Below are 14,593 nucleotides of genomic sequence, written 5' to 3'. Positions count from 1 at the left end.
AAACATGCAAAACTAAATTTATTGAATTTACAATAAGACCAGTCAAAGATATATTACACTGAAAATGCACAAAGTGAGCCAGTGCTGATATTTACCTTGTTAAGCATTGGTGCCTATTACTTTGTGGAAGCAAGGCAAGTTTTATCATGATGTCAAACTGTTTCAAATCGTCCATAAACATGTTTGAACAAGACCCATATCTCGAGATAATGACGTCCCTCCTTTCCTTGTAAACATCTTCAATTGGAGATAAAACGATGCCCAGATGAATGAATTTAGAATATTATTTACCTACGCATTTATCAGAGTATCTATTTATGTAAATATTCATGTATTACTCAATTCTCATCTGGGAAAGTTACATATAGTTAGCATGCTGTACAAACAATGTAGTGTCCTACTGGACTATCAGTGGCATTAAGTTAGGGTACATAACTTTAAATTATGGCTGAACATTTCATGCTACTGACATATACATTATAGTTTTCTTCAATATTCTCTTAATTACGGGCGGACAGAACTGAAGAAATGTATCATTACGTTTTCTCCCCCAGCCTGCAAATCACTATCAGCAATTTCAAACACGAAGAACAAAAGAATCATTTTGTGTTTAAAAAAGTTATTTTATCGGGGAAGTTCTTCTATTTTCAAAAAATATATGTCAACATGTATCAACTTTTTATGGCAAATGTAAATTTCTAAAGATGGAATCGAGCTGACCACAACACAAACCTGAATACATGCTTGATTTCCATCCAAGAAAGTGTCTTAGAGTGAGGTCGTGACCCTTACGAAGTGTTAGAATACGAGTTCTATTGGAAATTAACATTATGACCCCATAGTGTCATATTTATACTATGGGGTGAGGTAAAAGGATACCATTTTACTCATCAGAACCCCACATTTACTTACCAATAACGAAGCTTAATAAACAATATTACACTTACCCACACAAAGTGTAGGATGTTAAAAAAGGTGATGAAATAAAAATAAAACTCATTATAAACAAAACTGAAATTTTCCCAACTACCCTATCGCATATTAACGTCATTACCATCCACCTATCAACAAACTAAAATCCCCAACGACGCCTATAAATTAAATAACCATAGCAGTTAAATGTAAAGAAAGAAAAGGGTAAAAACAAACATACAAACACAATCATACACAAGGGTAGGAGTGTTCACACGCACACACATACAAACAGAATAGAATAGTGGAGAAGTTAAACCCCTTATAAACAAACTAAATGTCCCCGATACCCCTATCCCAGTTGAGTAGGGGTACATATAAATAAACAAAGCATACTATCACACACAAGGGTATGAGCGCAGGTACAAACACAAATCGTACGAGTCATCATACACACGTGCACAACACATGTATAAAATAATAGGGGTACATACACATACATACTATTAGACACAAGGGTAAAAGCTCTCTCTCTCTCTCTCTCTCTCTCTCTCACACAAGCACATGTAGGTGTGTTTATGCACACACACAAAGGTAGGAGTATTTAATTCCAGACCATCGCCTGATAAATAAAACTTCCACCCCTACCAGTCTTATAATCCCTACAATCCTGGCAATTAAGCCGATGAGCTAACGGCACAGACTCCATCGCAGCCAGTGCATCAATAGAACGAAATGACTGAAAGTTTATGTCCGTAGCCATGCTGGAGGACTTAAATTTGCATGTGCCGAGCTCGGGGGGTGGGGGGAAGGCACTGCAGCAAACCGAGCGGCTACAATGTGTCGGAATGGTAAGCCTTGACATGGCCACCTGATACCTGGAAACTAGAAAGTATACCCATGCTTTGATAGGTTAGGCCACGCGTGCGAACGGATGACCTAAGTGCACTCAACGATTCGCTTGCAGCCCGTGATTCAAACAGCTGTGCTCTTGGGATTGTCACCCAGTCATCCCCCCTGGTTTGTCCACCTCTTCAACAAGACCAGAGAGCAGGAAACTACCCGTAACAACTGTGGCGGGGCCCCCGTCGCGCTGCTATTTATTGTCAAGGTGGCCACGGTCATTGTCTCCAACAATAATCAGATGAATGTATAACTGTCGGAGAATAATAAAATAGTGTGTCATCAATGGCAATTGTACAGCCAGCAGTGCAAATGACTGATGGCACATGACACGCTGACTGGTAACCGATCTGGGGGAACTGCACTATCTACTATGCTTCAAAGGTCCCCCATCAAAGCATTGCGGGTCGCAACCGATCTTTTACCTTATGTGTGCCCCTTCATTTGAACCCCATCAAACAGTTTTGTGAAAATCTACCCGTGCATGTATATCAAAGTTTGTCACATATCATATTCAGATTCATCAATCAAACGTCCTGGCTACCAGTGGGGGGGAGGGTACAAAGCAGGTTTATCATGTCAGCTTATGCAACTATTGTAAAATAACTGACATTAGTGAAATTTGTTTTATTTTAGATCACTGTAGAATATATTGATGAGTTTGCCCATGATTCATTCACAAATATATATCTACAATAATGTTGTTTCCTTCATATAATATATCGCATAACCAGAGCTCGTTCAGATAAAATTCTTTGCATCAGCACAAACACTGTTTCAAGACATACTGTAGTTGCTTTTTTATCTCTTTTATGGAATTACTGGTTATGATTAATCAAAGACAGTGCATACATTACTATATTTGTTGGTATTTCAATGTATACAATAATGGCTGTGGTCTCTGATATTGTATATCTTTTTCAGCTTTTTTAGATGTAGCTTGAGTCAGCTTCATATATGTAAAAGTTATCTTTTTCCATTTCATTTTTCGGTGGTATAATTTATTGCACTGCTGGATATTCTCAACACTCTAGTCAACTTTATCCCATTTTTAGGCGTACCATTTTCTTATTACTGGTGATGTGTATTTGGATGTACTTTTTTCGACTGGCTTTCGTAATTGCAAAATATTCGAATCCCCTACATGGTTTGAACTTGATCATGCTCTTTTGCGCTATCTTATTAATATCTGTCATATACTAGAAATGTCTTAGCTTTCAAAATCTCAAACTAGTAATGCTCAATAATAATGATCTTTATGTATTGTGCTTTCCCCAGTTCCACTGCATTATCACTCCACACCAATAATACGCCACTCGACAGACTGGGCATGGTTTATGTAATCGTATAAAAGTTACCTGCAGTTCAAAAATGTTATATGAACCATCGCATTCCTTCTATTTAAGGAGAACATGCCTTTTGCCTGTCATCTTTAGGTTTTCGTTTATTTCTAGCTTCTTGTATGTCATGCATACAGAACTCTTGTTCGCAAAATAGTTCCCGTAGGTCCTGTTTATTTAATTATTCCAGTTTGTAAAACACATTAATTACCTAAATTAATTCACCTTGATTTAAACATATCCTCTGAAATTTAGGAGTGTAGACCTTTTTCAAAAACTGCCTTGCATTTCCAAATTTTGGCTTTGGCCAATTTTAAATTCCAGTTGTTAGTTGACCATGAAAACAAACAGACCTTTGATTTGTTCACTTCGTTTCTTTCTTCAGATTGAAGCATGTACATTTGTATATGATTAGTATTATATCAGCCTTGAGCTGGTTAGTAAAATTCTATCCATTTTCTGGTTTCATTCGGAGTGACATAACTCCACATTCTAGCATTTAAATTTCATTTGAACCATTCCATTGCATCGTAGTCTATATTAGTAGAAAGCTAGACAGAGCTGTAACTTATTAGGTGGCGGCAGCAGTGTCAAATGTTTGCTATTGTTTTCGTTCAAATTTTCGGTGCTTATATTTCCCAAATCCTTCATAAATTTTCCTCATACATGTACTTGAAATGAATCATTATAAATCTAAATTACACAATTCTGTGACACATATTTGCCCCTTTGACCTTGAAGATAAGGTCAAAGTCAAAGTTAATTTTCATTAGGGCTTTGGATAACGACTTTCTGTCTGATAGTCTTTGAAAATGCCTCCATGAATTTCATTTATACTTGGCTGAAACCAGTAAGAAACTACAAATATTCTTTCTGCAGCATCCTCGGTGAAATATTATGATTGTAATGTGGAAACATGCACATTTTACAGTAAAGGTTTGATCACAGGCTCTATACAAGGGACATATATTTTTTGTTTTCAGAGTAAGCTATAAAGTATTCAAAATATTACTTTTTCCAGGAAATCCTAAATTTGTATATTGCCCCAGAAAATTCGTATATTGTTTTTATTTTAGTATTGTATCTTTCTACATTGGGTTGGTACAAACAATTATTAATCAAGTGGGTTGGTACAAACAATCATACTTGCATGAGCGGGGACATGTCCATACTACTGGTTTCAAAATATATCCTTACGTAAATTATTTTCAATTCAGTGGGTATTGTGTAGTGCAGTAGTTCAGCCTTTTTCTCTCATATATCATACTTCGGTATGGGAACATGTCAACAAAAAAAAAAATATTTTCAAGAATACATCAGTTTCGATATCTTTGGCTGTTTATATAATATATTTTACAAAATATTTAAAGCAGGTGTGTGTATGATTAAATGTTTAACATAGCTTTAACAATTTTTCAGTCATATCGCTACGATGTCTGCAGTGTGGCAGTTTATAGTGATGTCTAGCACTGTAGCATGTAGCATGATGTCCTACCTAGTCACATTATTCTGACACAAGGCCGACCAGTTCTAGCACTAACCTCTTAATGCTGAGCGCCTAGCGAGGCGGCTGTTAGTACCATTTTTTTAAGTCTTTGCTATGACTCGGCCGGGTTTCGAACCCACGACCTCCCGCTTCCGAGGTGGACGCTCTAACCACTAGGCTACCGGAGCCACCTTAAAGCAGGTTTTAAATGCAGACTGTCATTTTGACAATACGGGGAGTTATACGGTATCATTGTGCATACTTCGAACTTACTTATCGACGTTGCTTGCCAACTAGTTTGCTTGCTCACACCAATAACGTATTTTCCAAGGATAAACAACAAAATCGGTCTATAGCATTATCAGCCCCGCCACCGCCCCACCACCACCCATATTGTGCCATTATATTTTCTTACTACGTTGATAGAATTTAAAAGTAACAGTGTTTGTGCTTCTGAAGCATCCAATGTCTTAGAAAAATGACTATCCTGTACAGACGATACAATTATCATTTAACTTGTGTTATAATATTAGTACCCCTAAATCGTGTTGAAATGTTGTTGTTGTTGTTGGTGTGTTGGTGTTGTGTGCTTTTAACGCCATTTTTCAGCACACGATAGGCTATACATGGCGGCCAGTATTAATGGTGGAGGAAGAACCCGGGAAACCCCCAGAAAGAACCACCGACCCACGAGAAGTTACTGGCATGCTTTCTTACATACCGACATTGGCTGAATCCGAGACCAATTATACTGGCCGCCATGTATAGCCTATCTTGTGCTGAAAAATGGCGTTAAACCCTACAACAACAACATTAACAATTAGTGACAATCGTAACATCCGTCCTAACTGAACGAAGTACTATTTCTAAAGTATGTAACTGCACATTTTACATAATTAATTCATATTTTTTAAATTGTCTATTTATTAAGTATATTTAATTTGCATTGTCTGTTAGTTAGGGTTTTTATTTTGCATTATTCATCAATCATTATGTGATATTGTAATGTAATATTGTGTGTTGGACTTGACATTGCCCAAAATCAAGATCACTTTCTATTTTGAGCTGAATCACTTATTTTTTTTTAATTCTGTATACAACTAATTCATAACTAAAATATTATCTTTCTGTATGGGTTTAATATTAGGATTATTATTAATAGAAGTAGTCATATTTATTTGGGTCTAGTTCTAGGTTTTTGAAATTCCACTATAAATACATGGGGCCTACCTGACGTATTCCACAATCTATATTATAATTTTAGTTACCGACCTTCTAATTATAAGTAAAATTTTATCTTGTAAACATCTCTAACCTTCCAGATGGATATTTACCATTAACTAATAAGTTCTATTTGAAAATGTTAATTTTGACCGGATTCAAGTAGAGGACTAAATAATCTTCGTGCTTTTAGATCTGAGCAGAATCAGTTCCATTATTGTTTTGTTCAGTATTTCTTTTGGGCTGGAATCTATTTATTGAAATTATTAATTCACTGGAAACAAAGAGTGCTCATCAAAAGTAAAGCTCTTGGAAACACAAACTTGAATTCATAGTAAAATTTCAAATAAGGATTTCATTTTTGGATTGAATTATTGTGACACATCAGCGTTGCATTTATTTTGGAATCCAACTAAAGTCTTATTAGAGCTTTAATCTTTAGGACCTGTGTCAGTAATGATATGATTATTTGGAATTTAATTTATAATGCCGTAAACAAAAAATTCACTTTGTATTTAGGGAAATATATATTTGTTAATTTTACAAAGCCTTTTGGGTTTCTTTACTCTTTTTTCTTACTTATTTTAAGAGCATAGATAGACAACAGAAAATTGGGCTTTTGTCCGGGATACTAATTTCTCTAAAATATTTCAGAAGACTTTTTGAAATTAAATTCAAATTGTTTTAGAATTTTCTAAGTCCCAAGTTTTATTTCATATTTTAGAAATATATAGTGAAACCAACAATTTGTTACAATGTTATCTAAAGTGGAGAACTTTATTTCAAATCCCACCCAGAAACAGTTAGACTCCTTGACAAAGGACAAATTCCTCCAGCTTGCCAGGAAATCTGATATTTCTGAAACGAATGCTTCTCTAACAAAGCAAGAAAAAACAACTAGTTTGATCCAATATTAAATGCAAAAGAACGTTTTGTATAATAGTGCTTTGGATTTAATTAGTGAAGTCCTATATCGCTCTACCTCAAAGGTTATGGACCTGATATGAAAATCCAATAATGCAATGGAGTTACGAGAGCTTAAGCTTCAAGACAAACAAATGCAATTGCAGAAAGAAGAAAACGAGAGAAAAAGAGAATGAGAAGATGTGCTAATACAAATAAAGGGTCATGGATAAAATGAAGAAAGAGAAATGGAAATGCAGAGAGAAAAAGAAAAGGAAGAAATTCAATTTTAAGTTATATTAAATAAATTAGAGCTGGCAAGTAAAATACAAGACCCAACTTTACACACAAGTTAAGGTGTCAATGTTACTAAGAATATTTAGACAATACCCCCTTTATAAGGAAAAAGAAGTAGATAAATATTTTCATTTTGAATGAATTACTGATAATGATAAATGGCCAAGGGGACATCGGACTCTGATATTACAAAATACACCTTTTGTCAAAGCTCGTGACATCTACATTTCTCCGTCAGTAGAGCAAGATGCTGATTATGATCTGGTTAATGGATATATATTGAAATGTTATGAGCTCCTGCCTGAGGCAAACTGGCAGAGCTATTTTGAATGTTCATGGGAAAATACCAAAACAATTTTAAAGATGGTGCTTTCCCCAAATGGTTAATAAAGATTACAAAAACCTCAGTTAGCTAATATTAGTTGAAACTTAGTGAGGATAAGGCTTACTTTGATAAACGTGAGGTTGAACATTTAGAAAAGTATGCCCGTATAACTGACGAGTATTACTTAGCTCATAAAGGTTTCTTTCTTTAGTATTTTTTCCACTTAACAATATTCTGACTAAAAAAAATATTTCAGTCTAATTCGAGCACTTACAAATCTTAGTCTGACACAACTTTTAAAAATCAAGTTTCTGATAAGACTGATCAGAAATTTCTGTCTCTTCTTATGTGTGTCTATTGTAAGTAGTAAGGGTTGACAATCTTGGGTTACATTCTCCTAAAATGCTGATTCAGCATTTAATTACTGGGTTGATCTATAGGGCCTACACTTCAAATGGTAATGGTGAGCCAGTCATATTCTGTACGTAAGGGACGTGGGTGTTAGTATATTTTATGGTATATTTTGTAACAGTGTATAGATTTAGAGAAAGAGATAATGAATAGGAATGGAAGAGGTTATGTATGATAAACTAAGATGAGTGGTAAAATAGTTTTCTCTAAACCATGTAGCTAAAATGTATTGCAGTAAATTTTGGAGAGGTGGGAAGGAAATTAGTGTGTGTATATAAACAGTAATTATCTCAAGTAACTTAGTGATTTATATTACCAGTGAGGTACTATCATCCTAATCATACAGAGTTTTATAGACACTGATGAGAGTATGCCCAGATTATGAATACAATCAATAAAGATATTTATTAGGTCAAGTGAGAAGTTTAAGCTCAAACTTTAATATAAATATTATAAGAATGTGAGCATGACCCAAAGATTGGATGAGATAGATACTTTTAAAAAATGTTGCGACACTATGATGAATTATCATACGACGTGTGAGTCAAATGTATGAAAGGATTTATGAAATATGTATATGAGCAAGTCAAAAACTTTAACCCACTGAATGTGCAGATATACAAAGACTGATCTTGACCAAAGAGTCAATGGAGTGGATGAGTAATATATCTGGCACGAATAGCATCTGCATAGGATGTTTGATAAAATGAAAACTCTAACACATCTTTTGATGATGACGTTGTTGAAACCTCTTCCAGAACGGTGCTACATCTCACCTTTCCACTAACACTAGCTCGACAAGCCTTATAGCTGGCTAAATTGATAAGATGTGCATAGATTCCAGTATGTTTTACAGTTTACTCAGGATGTGCTAAGGGAAAAGAATTTGATATGGTCATTTATCACACCATTACTGTGACTTTAAGTTTGTATAACCCATTATAAGTTTTAGATACAGGCAACAATTTTCATACAAGAGTCTTTTTGTCCTGGAATGTGTAGTGGTTCCAACCTATTCAAAAACAAGAAATGAATATCGTGAATATACCACAATAAACCATACAGTAACAGCCACCAGAAGAATGAGCTTTATCTAGTTTCATATATACAGCTACTCTCATTTGTACGATGCCCAGCTTAGTGTTTCAGTATCCAAGAGATGTCGTTTAACTTTGGTCTCAACCCTTTCAAACGGAGCCTGTACTAAACGACAGTTTGGGAGTCACCTTGACTAACTCGGGACGTTCTGTGACTTTTGTGATCACCCCACCCCCATCTCAACATTCTTCTCCAGCTACGTCACATGATGCACAATAGACGTTGGCCTCAACCCTTTATCCAAAGACAATTAAACGTTCTCAAAATCTCTAGCTATTACTTAATGTGTGAAGACGAATCTTACAGGCTTTGACTAAGAGCTTCCTATTTGCTTACTTAATTACTGCCACCGAAGTCCTCTCCTCTCCTCCAACAACTGCCTGGTCTAAAGTTCTGCATCAGTTAATTATCGACAGAAGAGGGAGATAAAAACTTCCTTTTGGGTCATGAAGTTAATATTTCTTCTGCATTTTCGTATTTTCTTTATTTTAGTCCTCACGAATTGCGTCTCTGTGCCAAGATGCAAGCATTTATTATTGTACGCGTTTCACTGTTTCTGTCTGCGTGTTTCTGAGTATCTTTTTATTGTCCGTCCCGACCCCACCCCCACTCCAGCCATGCTAAATGATATGTCTTGATCCGCTCCTGACGATTATCTCCGTGAAAATTTTAAAAGATGACGCCTCTAGTACTGCGTGGACCTTAATAAAAAAGGACTTTAGCAGTGTGTAGTGTACAATATATACCACCATGTCGGCCAATTCTGCGCGTCGGGTAATTCTGCGCAACGATACGACATTCCTGTAAACATTGGATCACGTGTTGACTTTGGTCGAATGTCCAGTTTGTATCAAGAAACACGATCGTCCTTTTATTAAAGACGTTATAGTCATAAAGTATACAAAAATATCCCACATTTCTACCCTAATTGCATATGAAAATCTGATTTCTAAATGTCAACATCCAAACCCACTGTATGACCGTCGTGAACCTGTAACCCCGAAAATCCTATTTACTATGTATCTTTTAGAATCATACAAAATGCATTATATGAAAGATGGATATGTATACCTTACAACAATGCTGCATTTTAATCAAAGTTACCAATTTCGCAAGAAGTTGTCCGACACGTAATTTTATCATCTGCTACACAACATGTCAACTTGCCGATAGAACGGGATTCTCAAAAAATTCCCCGGCTTATGGTCTGTTTCTAAATTCTCTAATATTTTTTCTCCATAAGCGAGAAGTTGTAAACACATTACATCCTATTCATGCTGGTTCTCTTCAACATAATAGCTTATTTTTGTATAAAATGCTGAACTTTACTAATTTTTTTTACACGATCGCTTTAGTTTGCTTAATATCTCTAGACATTATTGGCATTGTTACGTTGAATTTTGTAAAACCAGCTATAAAACTTACCTAATTTCTCGACCGAAATGCTGACAGAAACAGCCTGGTGACAATTGCCTCTTTTCAGATGGTAAGCATTGCAGTATTTTATTTTCGTCAGTCGGTCGAATTCGGTAAGCGATTTGCTTCAATATTGGTGACGGAAACGTTAGGTGCACAGAAATGCCCAACAGCATTGTACTTTGTATAACGTTACAATACGTTTTTCGTCGCAAAATACAGTTTCAATTTTGAAATTAAAATATCTTCAAACAAAACTAAACACTAAGTGAATAGTCTCATTGACGATCTAACTGAATATCAAAACTCAAGATGTCTTCTATGAAATTATGAAGATGAAGTTCCGATATCTTACCTGTAATTTGCAGGCTACAGAGTCTGGCAGTTCGCACGATTAGGAGTTGATATTTTGTGGTAGTTTGGTCGCCGTCTATTTTAGTCCTACAATGTAAGACATAGCAAATGTTATTTTTGTTTGAGTGCTATGACCCTGCTGTACAAAACAACATACATGTAGGTCTACCATCTATTGCCGATAAAAGCTATTTGACATCCTTGATGGCATTTTAGTGTTAGAACTCACTAAAATGTTTACGAGGGACATAAAACTGCATCCTACCTTCTTTGTCTTGTCAAAGCCCGACTAAACCAGTTCACTGATTAGATAACAAGACTGTCATTATATCTAAACCAGCTAACGGATTAAAGGGGAGCTCACCAGTTGTTATCTGCTTTTGAGAAAGCGACGTATGTAAGGTGAACCAAAAACATGCAAATTGGAGAGAATGTTAACACACCTCTATGCTACTTTGATGTAATTTGGCTGACATTTCTTTGGATATTGTACTTTTGGAAATTGTACATGATCTAAGCACGCTGCTAAATAAATTACTGCTCCCTTGTGCTAAAACAAGATCAGCCTGAATTAGTCCAAAGTACACTATCGTTAGCAACTATTGAAATAGGGAAAATGAATTTTGCCAGACTGGACAATACCAGCTTCTGTTGAAGTTCAGGAAGAGAGAATGACCAAGTCGAGCTAGCACCTTTTTGAAAGATGCACATATGGAGTAAGGCCAAGCTGTATACTCTATAACCCATATTACACCCATCAATCATACACCAAAATAAAGTGAAATAAATGGTCTTTGAATAATACGTAATATATACATGGTCTTGTTTGAATCGCCAGTATAACCAGTGAAGAAACCCGTGGAAATTCTTTTTCTTTGTAATTCTAAAAGATACGAAACTCTAGAGCACCACCTAACTGCCAACAAATGACATATATATCGAGAGTAGTCACCAGTTCCGTACTACTGACTATGGTGTCAAATATTCTGATGAAGCTACGTTATTCTCAACTTTAAAGATTTATTTTGTTCGAAATTGCTGTGAATGTGATATTCCATGTGCTTTTTAAAAAAATGACGCACATTCGTTGCAGATCTGAGGTCAAGTTCGATGTAAAAGTTGTCATGTGACTCATTGGCTTTTACTATCTAATCTCCAGTAGTTTATTTATTTATTATCAAAGAGTGCACATATTTTGTAAAAATGATCTGACAATAGAACACTTTCCCAGTGACTTTCATGCTCTGATAGCATTCAAAAAAGGAGGTTTTATTTCGCTAGCGATATTAAACTAGCAGGAAATGTCTTCTTAACATTTTCAATACCATTGAGCTGTGATTCCAATCTTTTAATTCAAGATACAGGAATACCTTTAAAAGGTAAAGCAAAAATCGCGAATAGCTAGAGAGCAGCATGGAGAAGATATATTTTGATCTCTATCTTCAGCTAATGTATTTTGGACGGTAATAATAATAATAGCAACTACAACCACTAATGTAGAGAATAATAATAGTAACAATAATAATGAATATTACAAACATCCAAACAAAATTATCTACAGTAAAGATGAGACCTGTTTATAAAACAGTTCCACTGAAGAAAAACAATACTGATAATTGCTTAAGTATCAGAAAATAAAAATATACAAATAATCAATTTATTTCGAGTAACAATAACTAAGAGTTGAGTGTTGTTTGTAGGCATTTGTTGTAAAATAAACTGTCAGATTTCAGATGAAGGATTTAAGTTTGGAGTGAATTTTTAAAAAAATATATAAGTATCATGGAGGCAGACGAATTAGAATTTTATTCACTATCATTGAGCTCAAACATATAAAGACATATAAAGTGAAGTCTAATAATATAAAATATAAAAAAATCTGGTATATGCGCTCACCAATCTAGGTACAGCACGCATAAACTACAAGAACAATCTCCTACATGTTCCAACACAAAAACAAGATAAACGTATTAGATTAATCCTGATTTACGTAACGAAATGTGTATATACAAGATGTCAAGTTGTAGTTAAATGTTTGTTGATACTACAGAGCCAAAAGAAAGATCAAGGAAGATCACTGTAGGTCTTAAGCCACATATGTACGTTAATTATTAAAGGGAGTTAACTCAAACAAAACTCGCTTCGGATCTACTCTCACCTTTTACAAGTAAAGGTGTTATAATAAACATGGACGAGAAACTTCTTTGTAGTTACATGGTTAAAAGTATACCATGGAAACGCTTGAAATGCAGGAACTGCAGGGGCTTTGCTTCGCGTACCTGTTTACACACACCACCTAAACGCTATTTTTGGATGCAACACTAATTAACCATTTCATTTAAGAATGAATTCAAGCACTGTTTGATGACAAAAGTATATGATAATTGTATTCACAAAACTGAGTACTTAAGGTGGCGCTCTACAGTTTCGTATCTTTCATAGGGTTAGAATTTTCAAGAAAAAGATTTTCCCTGGGTTTTCCTCACTGATTATAATGGCTATTTAAAAAAAGACCTTGTATATCTTAGGTATTGTTCAAAGAACCTTTAATTTTCTTTATTTTGATGTATGGATGATGGGTGTAATATGTGTTATATAGTATACAGCTTGGCCTTATTCCAGATGTGCACCTTTCAAAAAAATGCTGTCTCCTCATGGTCATTTTCACTTCCTGAACTTCAGAGGTAATTGTATAAAAAAGAGCCGATAAAACTTTTTTTTTACATTTTATATATTTGGTAATTCATTCACTGCACTTTCAGAGGCTGGTATTGTCTAGTCTGGCAAAATTCATTTTCCCTATTATAATAGCTGCTAAGGATAGTGTACATTAGACAAATTCATGCTGATTTGTTTTACACAAGAGAGCAGTCTATTTAGTTAGCAGTGTGCTTAGGTCAAGTGCAATTTCCAAAATCACAATATCCAAAGAACTGTCAGCCACATTACATCAAAGTAGCATATAGGTATGCCAACATTCTCGCCACTTTGCATGTTTTAAATGCAAACAACTTCACCTTACATACGTCACTCTCTCAAATGTATATAATAACTGGTGAGCGCCCCCAAAGCATTATCAAATCAATAATACATACATTAAAACCACTAATACTGGTATATTCATATTCAAGGCATGTATAGAATAATTAAACAATATGAAAAGTCTCCTACAGAATCCAAACCCAATGTATGTGTGTGTGTGTGTGTGTGTGTGTGGATGGATGCATGCATGCACGCACGCACGCATGTCTGTGTGTGTGTGTGCGTGCGTGCGTATGTATGTATGCATTAGCACTTAACAACACCTCAGCACAATAATTGATATATGGTGTCAATTAAAGGTTAAGTTCTACAAATGTAAAAAAAGTAGAACTGCACACACATCTTTTAAAGATAAACCCTTCCAAACTATTTAAAACACGATTTGTTTGAACTGCACTTTTAAACATATTTTTGGCTGCGTCATGTTTAGGAAATTGGAGCTAAGTGCCTTAGCCAAGTACACGCCAAAGCAAATAATCCATGCTGGCAAGGCCAATATGATCATAAAGTTCCTTCAATGAATTTACATCAATTTCTGCCTCACTAAAATGCGTATTGTCAGCAGACTGTGTGCACTCTGGTCGAAGAATGACCGTCAGGAGGTGTGTGTGTGTGTGTGTGTGTGTGTGTTAATGTGATCAGCATAGTACTACTTCAACTGTACGATTTGTTCTATATTATTGATGCCACTCTCTAATTATGGGTTTGATGTTAAGAAACTTGCCTGTGAAAGTTTAAGCCCGCCTACTGTGCCAAGTATACAGAACAAGCAGATTTAAATAATAATGTTCCGAGGTCTATGGTGCCAATATAATTCATGATACACCAAAGCAGGTGGTATTGCGGAAAGGAGAAATATACAATGATACCAGGTAATGTATACTC

General features: G+C 35.3%; 1 protein-coding gene across 3 annotated transcripts in view; it reads right to left on the bottom strand.

Moving 5' to 3' along the window:
• Positions 1-10,958, bottom strand: part of LOC149786822 (uncharacterized) — a 54,675-nt gene extending 43,717 nt beyond the window's left edge. For 2 of the 3 annotated variants that reach the window (XM_089977344.1, XM_089977346.1), the window contains exon 1: positions 10,668-10,925. The gene's annotated coding sequence lies outside the window, so the exon portion shown is untranslated. The other variant, XM_089977345.1, reaches the window with a different exon arrangement.
• Between the last annotated feature and the right edge of the window lie 3,635 nt (positions 10,959-14,593).

This window comes from Sinohyriopsis cumingii, chromosome 12 (genome assembly GCF_028554795.1).
Source record: "Sinohyriopsis cumingii isolate HCF-2022 chromosome 12, ASM2855479v2, whole genome shotgun sequence".
In the NCBI taxonomy this organism is placed as follows: domain Eukaryota; kingdom Metazoa; phylum Mollusca; class Bivalvia; order Unionida; family Unionidae; genus Sinohyriopsis; species Sinohyriopsis cumingii.
This window is presented reverse-complemented; position numbering and strand designations above follow the sequence as displayed.